Source organism: Molothrus ater, chromosome 1 (assembly GCF_012460135.2).
Source record: "Molothrus ater isolate BHLD 08-10-18 breed brown headed cowbird chromosome 1, BPBGC_Mater_1.1, whole genome shotgun sequence".
In the NCBI taxonomy this organism is placed as follows: Eukaryota; Metazoa; Chordata; class Aves; order Passeriformes; family Icteridae; genus Molothrus; species Molothrus ater.
Window position 1 is genome coordinate 36,823,111 of NC_050478.2, and position 19,725 is coordinate 36,842,835.

The 19,725-nt window shown below is 40.3% G+C and overlaps 1 long non-coding RNA gene across 1 annotated transcript in view; it reads left to right on the forward strand.

Moving 5' to 3' along the window:
- The first annotated feature begins 4,564 nt into the window (after positions 1-4,564).
- Positions 4,565-19,725, forward strand: part of LOC129046627 (uncharacterized) — a 30,759-nt gene continuing 15,598 nt past the window's right edge. Inside the window, exons 1-2 of the long non-coding RNA XR_008508268.1 lie at positions 4,565-4,625; positions 7,369-7,504. This is a non-coding gene — a long non-coding RNA (uncharacterized LOC129046627). The remainder of the gene's footprint in view (positions 4,626-7,368; positions 7,505-19,725) is intronic.

Genomic DNA, 19,725 nt, shown 5'->3' on the forward strand with positions numbered 1-19,725 from the left:
ACTGTACAGTAAAAGCCTCCTCTTATTCTGAAATATGAGAGTCACATTTAGAAAAAAGCAGTCTGCTCACGTATGTGCCATTAGTAGAAAGACTGGCAAATAAATTATCTACTGTGAATTACGCACTAATACAAGTGCCTATGTGATGTGTGCCAGTGTGAATTCATTTACACATGTCGAGGCATATGTATGCATATGAACATAAGAGTATCTCCTTCCTCTTTACCTCTTTTTCATATTGGTACGGCAAGCATAACAACTGCCATGTTACTTCTCAGACAGCAAGTTCCATCTTCTGTGGCAGGCCTGGGTATACTTGCTTTTTTCCTCTCTTTTTAATCATTCCAGTGAAGAGGCTCTCTCCTTGATATCCACTTCCAAAACTCCCACTCAATGACTTCAGAACAAACCCAGCCTTGCTTGTACGTGTGCGCGTGTTGAACAAGCCCTCATAAAGTGCCTATCACATCATTATTTTGTTTAAACATTTTTATTTCTCCAGAGAATTTAAAATACACAAACATGTGATTCCATGAGGAAATGATCCAAAAGAGATTATAAATACAGCTATAAATGTCAAAGTTCTCAAAACATTTCACTGGCTCTATCTTCAGAAGAGACTGTTTACAGAGAAAACCCACGTCAGTGTGTTTTATTATCGTTATTGTGTGTTAAATGTTACAAATGCAATCTGTTTGCCTTACACGTAAACCACGGTCTCCAGATATCTTTAAGGATCACTTCTAATAGTCGTACTTAGAGGCAGGAGTATAATTTAGTAGGATATTAAGCAATCACTCCACTGGAGGAAAGGTTTTTGGGTTTCATACAACTCTCATCAGAGGCACCTATTTTCACATCCCCAGAAATGAGTATTTTGCAGTGGATCACCACTCTGGGTTCCATGGTTGTGAGGGGTTTGAACACAGAAAGCTCAAAATACAAACCTTTCAAAATTTGAGTTCTTGCAGGCTTGGAACCAAGCCATTTTGGTTTATTAAGAAGAACTATCAAAGACTCCTTTTTTTTTTTTCTATGGAATTTTAAATTTCTTGCTGTATCTGTCTTCAAAGTGATGCCTAAGAGACCCTTACTACAAAAAGTTCACACTCCTTTCCTTTTTTGATGGAAGAGGCTATCTCCAAGAATGAATGAGCCTAACTTAAGAACGAAGCAAACAAGCACCAAATATCTTGTAAAATACAATGTGACTAAATTTGACAGCATAAGTTTAAAATCCACAGCATGGAGTGAATTCTAATAGAGAGGACTGGAGCAGCACATATCTGAAATTTGCCACAGATAGTTAACTTGTTAGGAAAAATGTTAAGACTGAAAGATCTTTTTCTTTGGTTTACTTGAATGTTGATCACAGCTGTTTGCTGCAATTATGGAAAACAAAGTAATATTTAAATTTCAAAATTTCTTTTTAAAGACTGCATAGGAATGTTGGACGTAATTTCCCCATAGTCACAGGAACCTCTGGGAGACATTTTGTCTGGGGAGTGGTCACAGAACACCCATTTTGTGTTTCACAACCTGCAACGTCTTTCCCTGCATTCTCTACACTTATTTAAAGGCAACATCCACAAAAATGTAATGTGTCACAAAAGGGGATCAGGAGAGGACAGGGATATCACCAATACACTAGCCAGCTGTGAGTGCATTTCTTAAAATACATACTTCTGGAAAAAGCTATATCTTACTACCAGGAAAGCAAAATTCCTCCCAATTCCGCAACAATCGTACATAGGGAAAAAAATTCCTACCAGACTGCAGACCAAATTCAAATTCCAAGTTATGCAAATAGTAAATTATGTTAATACAGGCTTCTATGTCCTTTGTCTTCTTAGTGTTGTTGTCCTTCACCTTTCTTTTAACAAGAAGGAGAAACGATTTGAAACACATGGTATTTCAAAATGCTTCATTCCAATACTGTCTCGGATGAGCCTGGTGCCATCTGACCCTTGAATTTCATCAATAGCAAAGAGTAAAGTTTTGCTCTTAAGCATTCATCCTGAGGATGTCCTAAACTGTAAGGAGCTCGGAGGAGAATAAACAGAATATGAGAAAAATCTGACCACAGTCCCCTCTGGATCTGGGGCTCTACAGGAACAGTGCATAAAAGGGAAAAAATCGGACAGTTTAATAGGGCCAAATAATTTGCCCTTTATTTTTAGTGGCAAAAATTATTTATTGGCTGTGGCTCACTGGCTCTATAGTCCAGGATTAGAGGTTTATCTTCTGAAAGTGGAATGTTTAATTCTAGTTTTGATTTTACCCCAAAACAAAGTCTCTGTAATTCTGGTTTTATGATTTATTGGCTGCAGTTTTCCTGAGATGAAAGTAGGAGTTCAGCAATCTGTTCTTGGAAATCCAGCATTTTGCAAGGATTCTCTGTCAGCAAACATGTGATAAGCAAAGACATTTTCTTGAGTTTCAGGCCAGTGGCTTATTCACAAGATATTTTCCTCTTTGAAAACAGGTCTTCGCTCTTACTGTGTTGCTCTATTGATCAATCTGTTTTGAGAGAGAGTGAGAGCTCAGAAAAGGAAGTTTCTTTTTTACCACATTAAATCCAGTGAATTTTCCTGAGCCAGACATGATTATGCTGCAAATGGAAAGGGTTTTACCCTAAGTATCTTGTAAGCTTTTCTGGATGCTCCTGCAACACACAGGGAAAGGAATCAGCTAAGCTACCAGAGACTAACAACTTTGCAGAACAACTCCCTGTGGCAGAGGGAATGAACACATTGCCTCCTGACACATCTTTACCCACATCAATGAATATTTTGTGTCTGTACTGGAAAGGGAAGTAAGGAAAATGCTTGGATCTTGCCAAGCCTGAAGTGCAGAGTGTATGTGAAATACACAACCTTCAGAGCAATCCCAGTGCTGTTGCAGCCTGTGCTGCATACATACATAGGCACATTTATTCCCACAGCTCTCAACGGTAAGTGCTTACCCTTCAGTGGGGCAAGAAGGAGCCTGGAAAGTTTTGCCTTTCTCCATTTTTCCAAAGGAAATGACTCTGTAAAGGATTTTCAAATCCTTGAGGCTATCCATGGAAAATAGATCCAAATACAGAATATTTCTTTAGAAACGTGGTACACAGCAAGGGTGAAAGAACATGGATCTGTCCTCAGCTTCTTCTGGAATGCCCCAAATTCTTCTGGCCTTCTGGAACTGAGAACTTTCAATAAATCTTTTCTTTGTTCTGGTTTAAAGAATTATTTGATAGCTAGCCTGTGAGTGAAATCATAAGAGTTGTGGTTGGTGGCCTCTAAGAGGTGCATGACATTCTGGTTAAAAAAAACAAAACAACAACAATGAACATTCAAAGAGTGACATTGCAAACTAAACCTAATTGCCCACTGGACTGTTTAGTAACTCTGATATATAGTGCTAGCAATAGAGGAAATTCAGAAGATTTTGATGCTTACAGAAGCCAGAGGCCCATTATCAAAACCTACTCGGTCTTCAAAATGATAATAGAAGTATATCAAGAATGGGATGCTTTTATGAGACAGACTGTTCATTTTGCCCTCTGGTCTGGAAACACTAAACCACTTTCCACACTGGACCACAACAGAAATTCCAGAGAAATGCTGAAAGAAAGGGGTGGAGGGATAATCTTTTCTTTCAATCATCATTCACAACCCCTGGAATAAATAAGACTAAAACTAATTTTTCTCCATTCGAAATTTGGTGTTCCATTTTCCCACACCACACTTCATCAACCAAAGATTTTTAGAAAAATTTTGTTTCTCCAGATGCCCAGGATGGAAGAAGTAGGACACAATTAAATGCTCTTGATTATGTGTTGTTCTGCTTCAGTTTGCAATCCTGAACAGATTATTCCATTTGCTGTACTTCAACTTTCACTCTTGCGAAAATTGGAAAGAAGAGTTGTTTACAGCACTCATTTCCCTACCTTCCATTCATGTCTAAAACAGTGACAAAAACATAATGGATCACTTTGCTCATTGAATAAACAACCCACAAATGCAACTTTATAAGGTACATTCCCAGGAAACAGATCTATAAACCTGGTAAAATGCACCAAGACCCCATCAGGGATGTTTGAACTAAATCTTAATTTGTCATTCATGAACACTTCACATGCCCCTCTAAATGAGTTATGCACTGCATCATCACCGGGAAATATAACAGACTGTGCATTGGAGATACCAAAAAGGGCTTGTGGGAGTGTTTTATTGAGCATTGCACAGGTGTTAACAATAGAGTGGGTAACACAGATCAAAGGATTGTGCAGAACCCACTTGGTAAGTTATAAACTGTTCTTCATCTGTCTTGTCTGGTAATAAATTGCATGTCCACTCTGGTTCCTCTGTCCACCCTGTGGTGACACCTCAGTAGAATAGAGGTGAGTAGTAGTGAAATCACTGCTAACTTCATGCTACAGCTTCAGTCCCAGACAGTTTTTGTGACAACTTAGAGCAAGTTTCAGGCTGACAAATATTGTGATGGTGGCAGGTCTGGCAAAAAAACCTCAGAGTCTTCTCTAAACCAAACTAAATTTCTCACTTTTATCAGGCCTTCTGCATGGTGGAGGTGGCATGGTGCCAGAAGACAGCCCAAATGGACAACATCTCAACATGATGGTGAGACTGCATACCCAAGTATCTGAAGGACTTCTCAGTAATGCAAAGCAGCTTAGATAGAGCAGTAAGGAGGAAGTCCCTCAGTTCAGGATTGCTTCCAAGCCTCCAGAGAACACCCTGCAAAAAATCTGGACAGCAGTACATTAGTTTTCAGATATGGACATTTCTTTGTAACAGGTACTGATCCATGCAAGGATGGAGATTTGAGGTTACTAGATTATTGACATGACACCATAGGTCCCCAACAGCTGTAGATCCACCTTTTCAATCTTCCCTCCCTCTTTTTCTGTCCATGCTGCAGCTGTATTATCTATCCTGGTTATCGAATGAACATGTGAAAGACCAAAAGACTGGGGTCATAGTGTCTAAGTTGGGTTAGAACTCTAATTTAATCTGCTCTGTTTTTTCTTTTTTCTTTTTTCTTTTTTTTTTCATTTTTTTTCATGGCTCTGTCACCCATTTTCTGTATGCTTGAGAACATTGCTTCAGATCAGTAGTCATGGTGGCAAGTGCTGGGCAGTGGGCTGAAACAATTTTATCTTGATGTGTTAAATTAAAAGTGTACTACAAATGGCAGTGACAAGGTTTCAGTATTGGCAGTCTTTCTGAAAAAAAGGATGCTAAAATTGTCTGCCCACTGGGCCCAGAAGTTGTCACTGTACTGACTGTGCTACAGAGGCACTTGTGTTTTTTGAGACCCAAGAAACAGATGGAGGCAGAAACACTGATTTTCATGTCTACATTCTGTTAACATCTTCTCAGCTTAAAGTTCGCTTCACGTCCTTGAGCCTTCCAAATAGCACAGTAATGAATATGGAAGAAAAGTGCATGTTTTTGACTCAGCATCAACAGAGTACAACTCAGTACTCTGTGAAAAGAAGAGTACAGTGAGAGAGCCCTCCTCCTGAAGGTTATTATTTCTGTCTGCAGAGCAGAGTCACATAGCAGGCACGTCATCTAGCATGCTAGGCTTTGTGCTGACAAACATTAGGGGCAATTCTTACTCTGAAGACCTTACAAACAACTTGGAATTTTTTCTTGTTTAATAAATGAGCAGCAGAGGCAAGCAATAATTGGGTAACTGCATCCTATTCCAGTGCCCAGCCACAGGAATTGTCTCTTTCTCATAGCTCCCACTTGTAGAAAATATTGTGTGATTGCTGACTTAAAGTATCTGAGCCGGAAAGCAAGGTGCTTCAACCAGGGAAGTGCAACCTAACCAACTAACACACAGGGCAAGAAAATGAACACACTGTGTCCAGGAACTTGCATTCTGAAGTTTTGAAAGTGGATTTTTTTTTCCAGTCTATTAATTTGTTCTTCCAATCAGGCAGTTCCACAAAGGCGCAGCTCCCCAGGCACACACCCTGCTAGCAAACCTGCATCTGCAGAAGGTCCCTCCTTATGCTATATGCAAATCCTTCTGGAAGCTGGGATTCATTTGACTTATGAGGTTCCTGTCTCCTATACCCAAGCCATTCATCTAATTTACATGTATTCAGCTGCTTGTTTGTTTGCTTAGCATGCTAAGTATCAGTTTTTAGAGAGATTCACCATCTATATATGCTCTTTACAGGATGTGCTCATGTGTTACACAAAGGCTGTTTTGCTCTTTACCTCCTGCTGACTCCCTGGAGAGGAATGTAATGAGGTCTCCTATGCACCATGAGAAGACTTATTTCCATGCATGTATGATATAGTGTGCTTCTTTTCCATCCTTGCTGTTGGGCTGACCTTCCTCTTGTATGGCTTTCTCTTCTTTTTTTGGCAAATGAGATGCCGACATTGTTCTGCATTCCTTATGTTCACCAAAAAAGTACACATTATGAGTAGTACACACACCATAAGGGTGAGCAGGTCAGAGAATTGTCTTTCACATTGCTAGGAGTCACTGAAAGAACAGCTTCATAAATCCTTCCAGGGAAAACTGGTCTCCAGCCACAGCTGTGGTAAAATCTTTGATGATGTATAAGTTTAAACCTTAAGTTCGGTCAAACAGAAAGTTGCCCTTAAAAAAAGTACCCACCAACTAGGGGGAAATCAAAGAAAAGAGAGTTTCCTCTTTTTTTCCCCCTAAAGAATATATTTTAAATTTTAGACATGGTGCTTGAAGAACATCTATTTGTATTCGGTACCTTGAAAAAGGCGACTAGACTTTCAGAGATGATGACTCAACTTTGCACTGATGATAACGGGGTTTGGATCAGGCCCTCTGTTTGTACATGCCTTGTAGGTAAACAGAAACTTTAACATCTATTGCTTGTAATCCTCTCATACACGCAGAGAACAAAATTCACCATGTGAAGTAAAGAAGGAATAAAATAAACATACAGGTCATGCTTGCCAACAAAAGCAAACAGCAGGCCCTCCAAAGCAGCCTGAAAACCTGCCTGTGAACAGTTCTGGAGTCTCAGTGCTGTTTTAACATAACAAACCCCTTCTGGGACTACCATGGTAATTGCTGCAAGAAAAATCATTTTCATCTGGTAGCTAACTATGCTGTATTTCAAACCAATGCCTAGATTGTCCTTAAATACCTTTGACCCCAGGGAAATTTAAATTTAACCTTTCATAACATTGCATTTGCCAGTTCCAAATTACCCTCGCCATTATTTTAAGTTATATGTTTGATAGACTGTGTGACCTAGTGTAGATAAGATATAATTGAGACTGGTCAAAAGTAAATGATTGTTTCACAAGCTGTTCTGGAAACTGATCAACGTGTCAATGTCATATCTTGCAGAGCTGATTGAGCAGATGAAAAAAAGAAGAAGAACAAAGAAGATTTAAGTCTGTCTGCTTTAGCAGGACACCATTCCAGCCTGTACTCCACACTTCTCCCTATTTACAGCTGCAGATAACACCTGGTTACTAGAGAGGTACAAAAGTCTTTCTCTTGTGGAAAACTTACTCCATATATTGAAACACAGCACATTCAGAAAGAAACTATTTATTCACACTCCCTTGAGATCCAGAGACAGAAACAGATGGTTCACATGGGATCTCTCTAGCTACTGAGCAACATCTCTGCTGTAATGTTGTCCATAGGGCAAATGTTATTTTTCCTTATAATATTAAAGTATAAACACCAGGCTAAGTTCAGTAGCACTCATATTGAGGACAGTGAGAACTGGGAGAAAAAGGCCTATAGCTTATTAAAACTTGGAGAAAAAGGTAAGAGTTGTGTAAAAAGATTCTGGAATTAGTAAGAATCTCCATTTGCCCTTCAGCTGTCCTCCCTTTTCTATTAAAGCTTTGGGGGAAAAATGACAATAGTTCATCTATTTTATTAACATCTTTTCTTCCCAGGAGAATTAGATGGGTGCAGACAGCAAGGATAGAGAGGATTATTTTAGGCTAGTATCTAGGGTATTAATTATATACCTAGGGTATAATTAGGGTACAGCTTAGAATCCTGGGACAATTATAGGAAATGGAAAACCAAGGCTGAATATTTGAAAAAATTCTTTCTGTCTGTACTAATCTGTAGAATTGTTGTCCAAGAGAAATGTTTATTGTTTTGTATATATAAAAAAGTGATGGGCATAAATTGGGAAATATATACCTTATAAATGTCTTAACTTTCAAAACAGGCTTCTCATTTTAAATTCCAGATGAACCACATCTCTTGGTATCCTCTGATTTTCACTTGTGTCTTGTTTAAATCAGAAACATAAGATAATGGGATTGAGGTTTAAGAGTTGTTTATGTGCCTGAAATTGAGAATAATTTGCTTTTCCATGCATCCTTTCTGCAGTCATCCCTCAAAACTATTCAGGAGCTTGTGGGCTCTGATCTACCCCTGGGTGTGAGCAGGTGAAGCACGGGCAAAACCATTATGTGAAATATCCTTTTAAAGGCCATGGGGCTTTGTTCTGTGCCACTGGAACTGACTAAAACTGGATAATTTGTGTACCTTTTCCTCTGGTGGTACCTGGTAGTACACACCACTTCCTTTTAACTGAGTTTCTTGAGGACAGAGAAAAAGAAAGATTGAAAATCACAGCTAGTATTTTGAACTGCAGGAGTGTGTCCCTCTTTTTCTCTCCTTCTTTGCAGGAAGATAATTGCTGTCATCTTTCTAGGAGAAAGTGCCCTTACAATTGACTCTCAGGAGTTTTATAACATGTCTTAAAAATGGTTTGTTTATTATTTTGGGTTTTCCTGTTGTTCCTCCCCTCTCTCCACTGATTTGTTTTAGAGAAACTAAGTGTACTATACATAAACAGCTAGAGCAAAAACTACTTGCTTTTTTATTCCATATTTTTACATAGGTTTTTAATGACTTTCAATCAGACACAATCTGTAGTTATAATAAAACAGTGGATGTTTATTATTATTGCTATTACATTATTATTATTATACTCTACACTATTATTATTGAATTGTAAACTTGAACTCTGTGGTGCATTTTTACAATTTTCTGTGATTTGCAAGTGTTTGGGGGGCTCATTTACATAAAACAAAGAACTGATGGAGTTTTCATGCATCCTACAGTGAATTTTACTTTGTAGATTTCTTTTACAAGACTAATGTCACTCATATTTGCTTACCTTAGTAATTTGCTTTGCCTCTAGTTGGTCACAATTTTAATTTAAGGAAAGGATTCAGTGTCTCAGAGACACTGGCAGATCCTGCCAGTGAATCCCACTGCCTGTGGGAAGTGCTGATTGATATTCAGAGCTTTAACACTTCCCATTTTGCTGAAGGAGGAGCTTCATCACAGACATTCTAGCTCTTTGGGCCCTATTTTTCACTTTTTTACATCCCAACCACGTGTCTCGTGCCGTGCCACAGCTACAGCACTGAATTCCTCATCAGAGAGCTCTCTGAAAGCAGGATAATGCTTCCGCAGGCTCAGCAGTTACTGTGTCCTCCAGGAGGTAAAAAAAAATCACTTGGGGGGATCGACAGGACCTACATCCTCCTTGTTCTACGCTGTTTAACTTGGAGCAACAAAAGCCCCCAACTTTTCTTGAAGAGAGGGCATTTGTTTAGGGTTCTACATCTTGCCATGCTCTCAGGCAAGCACTGGTTAGTGAATAGGCAGGTTTCAAACCCGTCTGGGCATCTATGCTGCATGAAGGACAGCAATTGTTTCTGCTGTGGTCCCAGGTCAGGGGTGGCTCTGAAGGGTTTCCAGGCACACCCACACATCTGTAGGGGACAGCAAATCTCAAGGCACACAGGTATGACCCATAGCTGAGCAAAGGCAAAGCTTCTATGTGTGAACCTCATGGCCCTGTTCTTTCACTTCTGGGTGACAGATAGCCCTGTTTTGAGGTAAGCATCCTGTAAAGGGGATGTTTGAATGCCTGAGATGGTTTGACCTGTGGTTTTGCCCCCATCTCAATGAAGGTTGTCATTCCTAATTTGTCCCCCTTCCTTTAAATACCAGCTCCTTCTCTCCATGTCCTTTTCAGTGAGGTGAAGTGTATGTGCTTCAATCATATTCAATCAACCAGCCATTGCTTCACCTAAAACCTTGCTGCTGATCTGAGCAGAAAGTGCAGAAAGTAGTGCACAGAGCCTGCTTTTCCCTCCAGCATCACAAAGAGAGACATTAGAAATGTCTCCTTCATGCTCAGGTTTTCAGCAACTTCTTCCAGACAGCTAAAGACTTAACCTCATGTCTCCTTTTGAATATGGCTGACATGAATCATGGTGAATTTCTGATAATCTCTTTGCTTTTTTTCCCCTCAAGAAAAAAATTGATGTGTGTTTTATCTGGTTTTGGCAAAAACAAGCAAACAAACAAACAGCTACAGTGGAAAGGTGGGGCCCAAGGCTGCACACAGCAGCAGTTTCTGGCGAAGAGCTTCAGAAAAAGCCACAAGGTCCCAGGGGTGGGAGAGCTCTTTCACTGTTTCTTGGAGACTTGAAAAGGAAAGGAAAATGGCTTTATTCTCCAGACAGGTTATTTCTATTAAAGCTCACAGTGGAGGCAAGGGAGAATGCTGAAAAAAGTTTAGACACCTTCACTCCCCCTGAAGCTCCTAGAGGAGTCTCATCACCACAGCCTGATCCCACATCTTGGAAGCCTCAGGGAACAGAGAAGCAAAGGAAGCCCTGAAGTTCAGCTAGAGGGAGTTAAAGCAGCATTGTGAAGAGTCATTTCAGCATGACAAAGTCCTGGTGGAGGATGTGCTGGCAGCACAGGGCTCCCAGAGAGTTGTGTGGCAGACCTGGCAGTGAGAGTAACAGGTAGCAAGGAAGGTGAGCAGGAGTAGTGGAGGAGAGCATTGGGATTGGGAGTAGTGGTGCTAGACTTTGGCTAGGGTGGTGCAGCCTGACGCCCAGAGAGGCAATAGCTGTGGAAATGCTGCACCTCCATGAGGGTAATGGCTGGAGGAGGAAAGCAGCAACTTGTCAGCAATGCTGTCACTTATCCTTGCTGAGGGAAGGCTTGGACCGTGGCCAGCATGCTCTGGAGGTTGGTAGTTAGCCATTACTAATATGTTCTTTTTTTTTTTTTTTTTCTTCTTCTTTTTTTTTTTTTTTCTTTCTCCCTTTTTCAATATATACTCTGCCATTTAAATTCCATGCACTGAACTCATGGCAGGTGAGGGGGAAATAAAGAGTGCCCCATGTGCACCCAAAGCCATGGGTTTTCTGAGATTTCTGAACTTGGAGTTTATGCCAGGGTTTAAACATTGCAGGAAGAATTCCCTAGAGGCCCCTCACGGCTGCCAAAAAGCATCCTGGCAGATGGGTTGCAACTCCATGACTTGATGCAAGGGGTGGGAGGAGAAGCCTGCATGGCCTGTCACAGCCCCAGTGCCTCCCAGCACTCGCCCTGCCCTTCAGCAGCAGCCCCTGAGCTGCTGGCCCACCCTGCCCGGCAAGGGAGGCGCTCCCAGAGAAACTCTCCTGGCAGGTGGCTATTGATTCCACCAAGTGTTGCTGTAAACAATCCCTTACTGCGTGGTCTGTAAGCAGGATGAAGCTGAGATTTATTGAAGTTCCCCTCCTCAAGAGCCAAGGGTATTTATCTGAATTCAGTGGGTCCCCATTTGCCTGGCGACAGGACTGTGCAGATGCTCAATCACTGCCTTTCTTATTTTTGCAGCAGCAGACACTTTTCTTCTTGAAGACTAGAAGGGTAAAGCCCTCTGAAACAAAAACCTATGTCAGAGGTTAGAAAAGCCCAAAACACTAATTAAAATAAATAACTAGGGACACAGTGAGACTGTCTGCCCACAAGGCAGGTTCTTGCAAACTGTATTTTTCAACATTCCAGAAAATAACCACTGAAAATTTTGCTTTCTTTTTTAGCAAGCGTCTACTTGCAAAGTCCTTTCAGTAGCATGAGAGTTTCTCTTAAACATTTAACACGTCGCTGTTTGCAAAAAGGCAGTGAATATTTTCTTAGCATGTTCTAAATTATTTGAAGGTTTTGGCTAAAATAACAAATTAGTGCTCACCTTAGCCAAATCCACAAATATTTGTACAATTAAACAGCAGGCTTTGTAGTCAGAGTAGGAAAAGCATTCCCTTGTATTTTGTGGCGCCAAGCAGATTTTTTTTGTCCCACTAGATTAAGTTAGATTAACCAGTCAAATAAAATGAGCAACACCAAAATGTATTAAACAATAAATTAAAGCCTACTTTTTTAGGAATGCCTAATTCATTAGCTTTGACATTTGGAAAGGCTGAGGTGCTGTGATGGAGATAAGGTCTTATCTGGGAATTATACCTATCAGGTTCAGAGGATTAGAGAGGGCAACTTGAGTATGATGGTGGGTCAAAACCAAGTGAACAGAAAGCAAACAAGGTGGCATGCTACCTTCAGCTATGTCTGGGAGAAATGTGTCTTTTTTAGGTATTATGTAAGGTATTGTTATGTAAGTGACCTGCAGACAGTCTTCCTGCCTCCTGTCCATTGTAGGCAGCTGGGAAGAAGGTAGAGGTGAGAATAAAACTGTGTGAAAAGGGAAAGGGGTGAGATGAACTATTTCCTTGACCCAGAGCAGACTCAAAAAGTGCTCCGAAGTTGAGGGCACTGTGCCAGCAGAAAGACTTCGGGAGAAAATTGACGTGCCAAGAAGTAATTGGTTGGGAGACAGTTTTCTGTGTGATGAAGTGTCCTGTGTGAGGAGCCTCTGCTGCAGGTACAGGGCAGGGTGTGTCTGTTCATTCAGATGCTGCCTACCCAGGCCTGCAGGACACCCTTTTGGCAAAGACCCTTCTGGCTGGAGCAGGACAGTGCTGGGATTTAGGCAGCTGTGTCAGTGCCCACATAATTTACTATTTCGTCTGATGACTGAGAGGTAGTAAAGGGGGTCACTGACCATCAGAAATGAATGTGCTATTTTATGTAGGATAAATCATCTTTTTATTGATAGGTATAACTCGTTCAGTCTCTCTGTGATTCACTAGGGACAAGTGAAGGCCAAATACTTCAAAAGCAGTTTTAAAGTGATGCACATAGCTGATAGGAAGGGCATAACCCCTCCCCTCCAACACCATTTCCCCCTTAAAAGAAACACTTCTATTTTGTGGAAAGTATTGACATACTAGAAACTATTCCATTGCTTTAATATAGAATTTCAGCCTTTCTGTTTCCAGGGATATTTTCATAAAGACATGGTCTTTATTGCTTGAGAGATCATCTGCTCCTGCTGCTTATTCATCACTTGCAGCCATATAACACACAGTCCTCTGTGACATCATAATCATCTCCAGAGCAACTAATTATGATGCCACAATCACAGGAGTGACTTCAAGTGAGGAACAAGCAGCAGGAGCAAATGAACTTGCTAAGTAACAAATAGTCTGTTTTCAGGCAAATGTCCCTAGTAATAAAATAGAAGGAGGGGGGAAACCTACAGAAAACATGACACATGGCCAGAAATGTTCATAAATAGACCATTTAGCAAAGTTTTTCACAAACGCCTCTTTGATGTCACATGCTGTAACTAGCTTCTCTGGGCCAAAATCTGAAAAACTGGAACAACTCCAAGGATTTGAGTCACTAGTACTGGTAAAGAAACAAAATGCACCTGATTACTTAAGATTTGCCCCAGTGCAATTGAACCTACTACGGAAATAAAATTAAAGTGACATGGCAAGAAGCTTTTACATTCAGATCAGACAAAAGGACTTGATAATTCACAAGTAACAGTGGCATTAAACTGATTTAGTTGGAATTTGGCTTTGTAGAGTCAATGGTTATGCATACACAAGCATGAAAGGGAAATCATCCTTTCACCTGTTCTACAAAGCTACCATAGTCTTGAATGATGGCTCTGCAACTCTTAACAGAAAAATAGCATGGCAAACCTGTTTTTCTGGTGAATCTGCTTGGTTTCAAATAAAGCAGAAAAAAAAGATACTTTGGAAACTAAAGAGTGGGTGAAGAAGTAGTGCAGTTATTGCTCTTTCTTGGTGTGGTTTTTTGGTTTTTTTAATTTACAGGAAGTATACTCTATATTGAACAACACCAGATGTCCTAGGAGTGAATGCAGGGTCGTAATTCATTCTCAAGGCTCTGCGGCTGTTCATAAACTGCTCAGGCGCTGTCTGACATCAGCAGAGTCCTGCAAGTGAATTACAGCCCCCTATCCACACTGGGGCCATACATTACTGCATGTAACGGGCAGCCAAGACACTGTTGGCTCATGTCACCAACTGGTTTGCAGGCTGATGGGTAGGGAAGGAAAATATTTTATTAATCAGAAGTATTTTTCCTAAACACATTTTGTTGGAACACAAAACAAAGGTTGGTGTTGCAGCGTTGGCTGCATTGACTTGAGAACTTGCTGTTAGAGTAGAAGGAACTTTAAGGACCATGTGAAACCTCCAGGAGAACATGATGTCTGAATTTCATTCATTTCTGCCTGTGCAACACCATGAGAATAGGAAAAGACATTAGTGCCCACAAAATGGTCTGGGGAACAGGTGTTGCAGCTGATGGCAGGTTAAAATAGACCTGGAGGCTCCAAGAAATAGCCATTTCCCAACTACTAGAGAATAGCCCAGATGGTAGATATTCTGATATCAGTGAATCTTTAATACTATCTCATAAAGATTTAAAATGCAGTTCAATTTCAGCACAATTATAAGCCCACATCTTACAGTCATACCAAAAACTCCCTTAATACAATATGGCTGTTTGCACTAAGAGCAACTTAAGCTAAGGATCACTAGCAAATAATTTGTTTTAAATTCAGTTCCTCTGAAAAAGTCTTTCTCAGATGCAGTCACTTCATTCTCAGCATTTTTGTTTTGGGATTTAAGTAACCCACAATCCCTTCTCATTTTACTATATACCAAAAATGGTACATAGTGCAATAAAATTTGGCCAGAAGTCTTTGCTTAAAAGGAATATTTTTGTTATTTTAGAATCCTTAATAACTACAGAAAACCTCCCCCACCACCCAAAAAAACTCTTTACTACCTATCCTGTCCCTAAGTCTCATTGCCACATCGTCCATAATTACCAACCCCCAGAGGCTGATTTTGAAGCCATCTATCTGTAACAGACACAGCTGAAAGGAGTGGGAGAGCAGTGACTCAGCACTACAGACTTTAGTTCAATTTGCTTTCTCTTTATTTCCACATCACCATTGAGAATTTAGCCAGAAAGGTTAAAATGAGGAACATGGCATGAATCAGGGCAAAGTGAAGACTATAAAGAAATTAATGATTTCTTGTTGTTGTTTTTTCCTCATTTTGCTGGGGTTTTTATTTTGCCACCCATTGAGGAAGGACTGGGCTAGAAAAGCCTACCTTTTAGGTGAATCTATTAATATAGGCCAGGTAGTTGCTGGGAATAAATTAGGGGAATCCTGTGACAGCTCTTATCAACACGTTGGAGAGTTATATTTTAACTACTTCTTTGTTTTCAACACAAAGGAGCTGGTTGTTAGGCATCAAATTTGGAAGAGGAAAGAAATAGTTATGCTAATGTAATTCATGGTCAGATGATACAAAGTCAAAAGAAGTTGCAAATCTGAGTGAAGATAGAAAAATTACAATAGGCTATAGAGAGGCTAGAATCGTTGGCAAAAACAGCATAAAGGGATTCAGTGTGGGGAAAAACAGTAGCTCAGATAGAACAATAGAGGCAAGTGATCCAGAACACTGAAATTCAATGCAAAGCCAAAATATGGAAAGCAATTGCTCTGTAAAAAAGGAAATGTTGTTACTGGGCAGTAATTAGATATGGGTTTGAATTGCAAATAAATCAGCCAAACAAATAAACAAATGAAAAAAGGACAAGGGCAAGATCAGGCTGTAGATGTCAAAGTGCAACATGAGCAGAGACAGTGGCTCTTAAAAACTGAGTTGGCTCTTCCTTTCTGAATGTCACACTAGCAAAGTAAAAACAAAACAAAACAAAACAAAAAAAACAAACACCAAACCCATCAAGTCATTAACTTCTTTCATTCTTTTGTGAGGAACTTCAGATTTGTTTTATTTGTTGTCCTCCAATGCCTCATAATCAATGAAGGACTATTAACTCTGATTTGAAAAATGCTCTTGCCCAAATTAAGTCAAATAGAGCCAAATTCATTGGACCAACCCAAGGCCTGGCTGTCCCAATCCTTGTGGAAGAGTTGAGTGTACTTCCAGGTATCTACTAAATATGTTATTAAATAATCTTTCTGCTGATATCCCCATATCAAACCATTACTTTGGGGTTTTTTTCTGACTTGAAGAAATACACTAGTCTCAAACCAGTCATCTGCATGTTAAGCTGTATTTAGAACAAATCATTTTAAAGCAAAACAACAACAGAAACAACAAAAGAGCTGTGCTGATTTTTTTCTAGATTTTTAACAAAATGTTTGATGTTGTAGAGATTTCCAAACAATTAATGTGAAATTGGGGATTGTTGTTCCCATGATTTATTTACCATCTATAGAGAACTCAGCTGTGGTGCTGCTGCTATTGCTACTTTTCCCTCTGCATTTAGAGTTGAAAACTGGTAAGCTCTTTGTTGGGCCACATTTCCATGAATTAAAGTGTGCTGGAACTGCAAGGTTCAAGCTGCAGCAGTGTGGAACAGTTGTTTGAACAAACAAATGCAGCAGAGGTTGGCTTGGGGGCTTTTTGATTCTTTCTCTCTGTGCCACATTTTGGAGCCTTGGGAAGGCCTGAAGAGTCATGTTTTGAACTGTGACTTGCTTTTGTGGTAAGGGAGGTAGCACTTTACCACACCAGAACAGGCAGATCTCTGTATCCTAAGGGCTGTTCCTTGTGGCCACTGCTCTCCCTGCCTGCTCAGCACTTCCCCACTTGCAGTTAAACAGCTCATCCTCAAAGCTTGTTTCCTCTCATAAGGCTTCAAGCTCTGCTCTAGAAAACTGAAGCAGTGAACTTGTGACATGCTCCATTTGTGTCTAAAAAATGCAAAACAAACAAAGCAAGGAAAGTAGCCAATTTTATTGGAGCACTATGGGCTTTCTGTCAAAAAAGGTGCTTTTCCACAGAAGAAAAAAATGGCCAGGTAGCAACAGATGCAAAGAATAAATTGCAGGAAGCCCTGAATTCTGTGTGGATTCTTGATAGAAAGAGAGTTGGGCCAGGAATGATGCATTTAAAATGAGCTTTGGTAGTGAGGAATATTTTCACATTGCATCTTTGCTGAACTACTATAATTTTGCCCCAGTACATCTGTCTCGAGGAAGGAAGGAAGGAAGGAAGGAAGGAAGGAAGGAAGGAAGGAAGGAAGGAAGGAAGGAAGGAAGGAAGGAAGGAAGGAAGGAAGGAAGGAAGGAAGGAAGGAAGGAAGGAAGGAAGGAAGGAAGGAAGGAAGGAAGGAAGGAAGGAAGGAAGGAAGGAAGGAAGGAAGGAAGGAAGGAAGGAAGGAAGGAAGGAAGGAAGGAAGGAAGGAAGGAAGGAAGGAAGGAAGGAAGGAAGGAAGGAAGGAAGGAAGGAAGGAAGGAAGGAAGGAAGGAAGGAAGGAAGGAAGGAAGGAAGGAAGGTGGCAGATCATTGTTGACTCTCCAACCTCACCTCCAGCAGATCTTCTTGGGCCACTTAAGACAGTAAATCTTTGTCCTGGCTTAGGAGACCTCTTTGATTCCTGGTTTCCTTGTAAAATTACTGTATGGAGCTGCAAATGTTGAGCTGTTTTCACTGGGCTTTCCTTCGGAAAAGGCAAATCTCAAAAGGCAGGTGTAGCCACTGGGAACCACCTGCTGTGTGCTTGCTCCAGCCAGAGTCAGGTCTTCCCTGGCCACATGCTGGATAAGCACCTAAATTACCAGATTTAGTCCACCATACACTTCACTGGTCCCCCAAGGGGAACCATTTGATTGGCTGGTTTCTATCTAAATAATAGAGGGAAGCAATGCAGAGATTTGTGGCAGAACTCAGGGAGAAGGAGGATATTTTGTTTGTCTGTGCTTTCCTCAGCTAGAAAACCATTTTAATTTTTTTCAGCCACTGCTTCTAAGAATCCTATTTCCCTTGTCTCTTGTTTTAATACCGTAGGGCTGCTTTTAATGGTGACAATGTAGCCAGAATTAGATCTAATAACAGTGTTCGTATAGAGACTCCTAGATGCAGCATCACATAAATAAACTAGACTGGGTATTCTACAAAATTGTAAAAATGAAATAAGGAAGGTGTGAAGTTAGGGGGGTGATTTATATGTGGAAAACTAGTGCCAAGAATATTGTTATGGGCCTGGCTCCTAGAGGCAAGATTTGTTAGCAGAATCTGTCTCCAAATATTTATGTTCAGCTAAATAATTGCTAAATAATTCCAGTTCTCAGCTGGAAATTCAGGATCAGGCCTAGTTCGAATGGGTGGCTGAGTTGGATGGTATATTGGTGTTTTATACAGCAGTCCTCTTACTCTGTGACACTTGTAACTTTCAGGATATAATTAATCTTTTATAAAGTACTCTTCATGGCCTGTCATTGGAACACTTCTTTTAGAAGTATTTATTTAAAATAAATGAAGCACTTAAAAGCAATATATTTGGTATTATTTGTTTGGGAATTAGTGAAGAAAGTTGTGCTTTTCTGCTCTGCTTGTGTACTCTGCTTTGCATGAACTCTATTTTTGTCAGTTAACAACTTTGTGTGTGAGAGTGAGATTATGCTATTACTGTCATTATTTAGGCTTCCACAGCTTAGGGACAAGATTTTTTTTAATGTTCTTTTTACCATGTTGGCTAATACTTACTGTGCTCAAGATTAATGGTGGGCTCCCTGTAAGGAGTTTTTTATGGAGAGACTCTAGAAGAAATTACCTCTTATGAACATACAGGGAAGAGAGAGCCTCATCACTCAATGCAGCTGGGAGACAGACATCTACAGTACAATATTCTTCTATTTTTCTCATCTCAGAGCAGTGTTATAGTGATGTGGCAAAGGGGACTATTTTGAGTTTATGATCACGAAACAAAGAAACATTTTAAAGGGACCTTGACAAGATTGGGAATTTTGATATTGGTACGGGTCCTCTGGTGGACTGGCTTTTGTTACCTCTGTCCTCTCTCCTAGAGCATCCCTTCATGCCCACAAGACCCATTTGGTAAATCTGTTGAAGTCATTCAATGTTGGCATTTATAAAATACCCTGATCTTAGCAAGAGGAAGAAGAATTGCTTCTGGGCTGTTAGCACAGGACTGCCAGGACCTGGGCAGGAGCAGTGGACATTGCAGGCTCTCCTAAACTTGTGCTGTGTGATCTGAGAGCTGGGGATACCAAATGGGGTGCTCTTGATATCCATGGATCAATGGTTTACTGCTTTCAAAAACTGAGCCCTTTTCCTCAGAAACAGTAAAATGGTGTTGATCTCCCTTGTTGATCAGATGCTAGGAAGTAGATACAGTTTTCCAAATAGCAACTGGGGGATTCGTCCAGGCTTTCACATGCTTTGATCTGTAACTCCCTGACACTACCACACTTCTGGACAAACCTAGCATGGGTTGTCAGAGTAGAATCAAAATCTTTCCTCATCTTCCTACCTCTAAAATCCTTTTTCTAAAATTCTGGAACTCCCTCCCCACAACAAGGGGGAAAGAGTTCTGTGATATGAGCAAATGACTGGGGGAAAAATGCACCCTAAAAATTTAAGACTCTTAATCTTCTGGACTCTAAGACATTATTGGATTTATGGAAGATAGATATCTTGTATC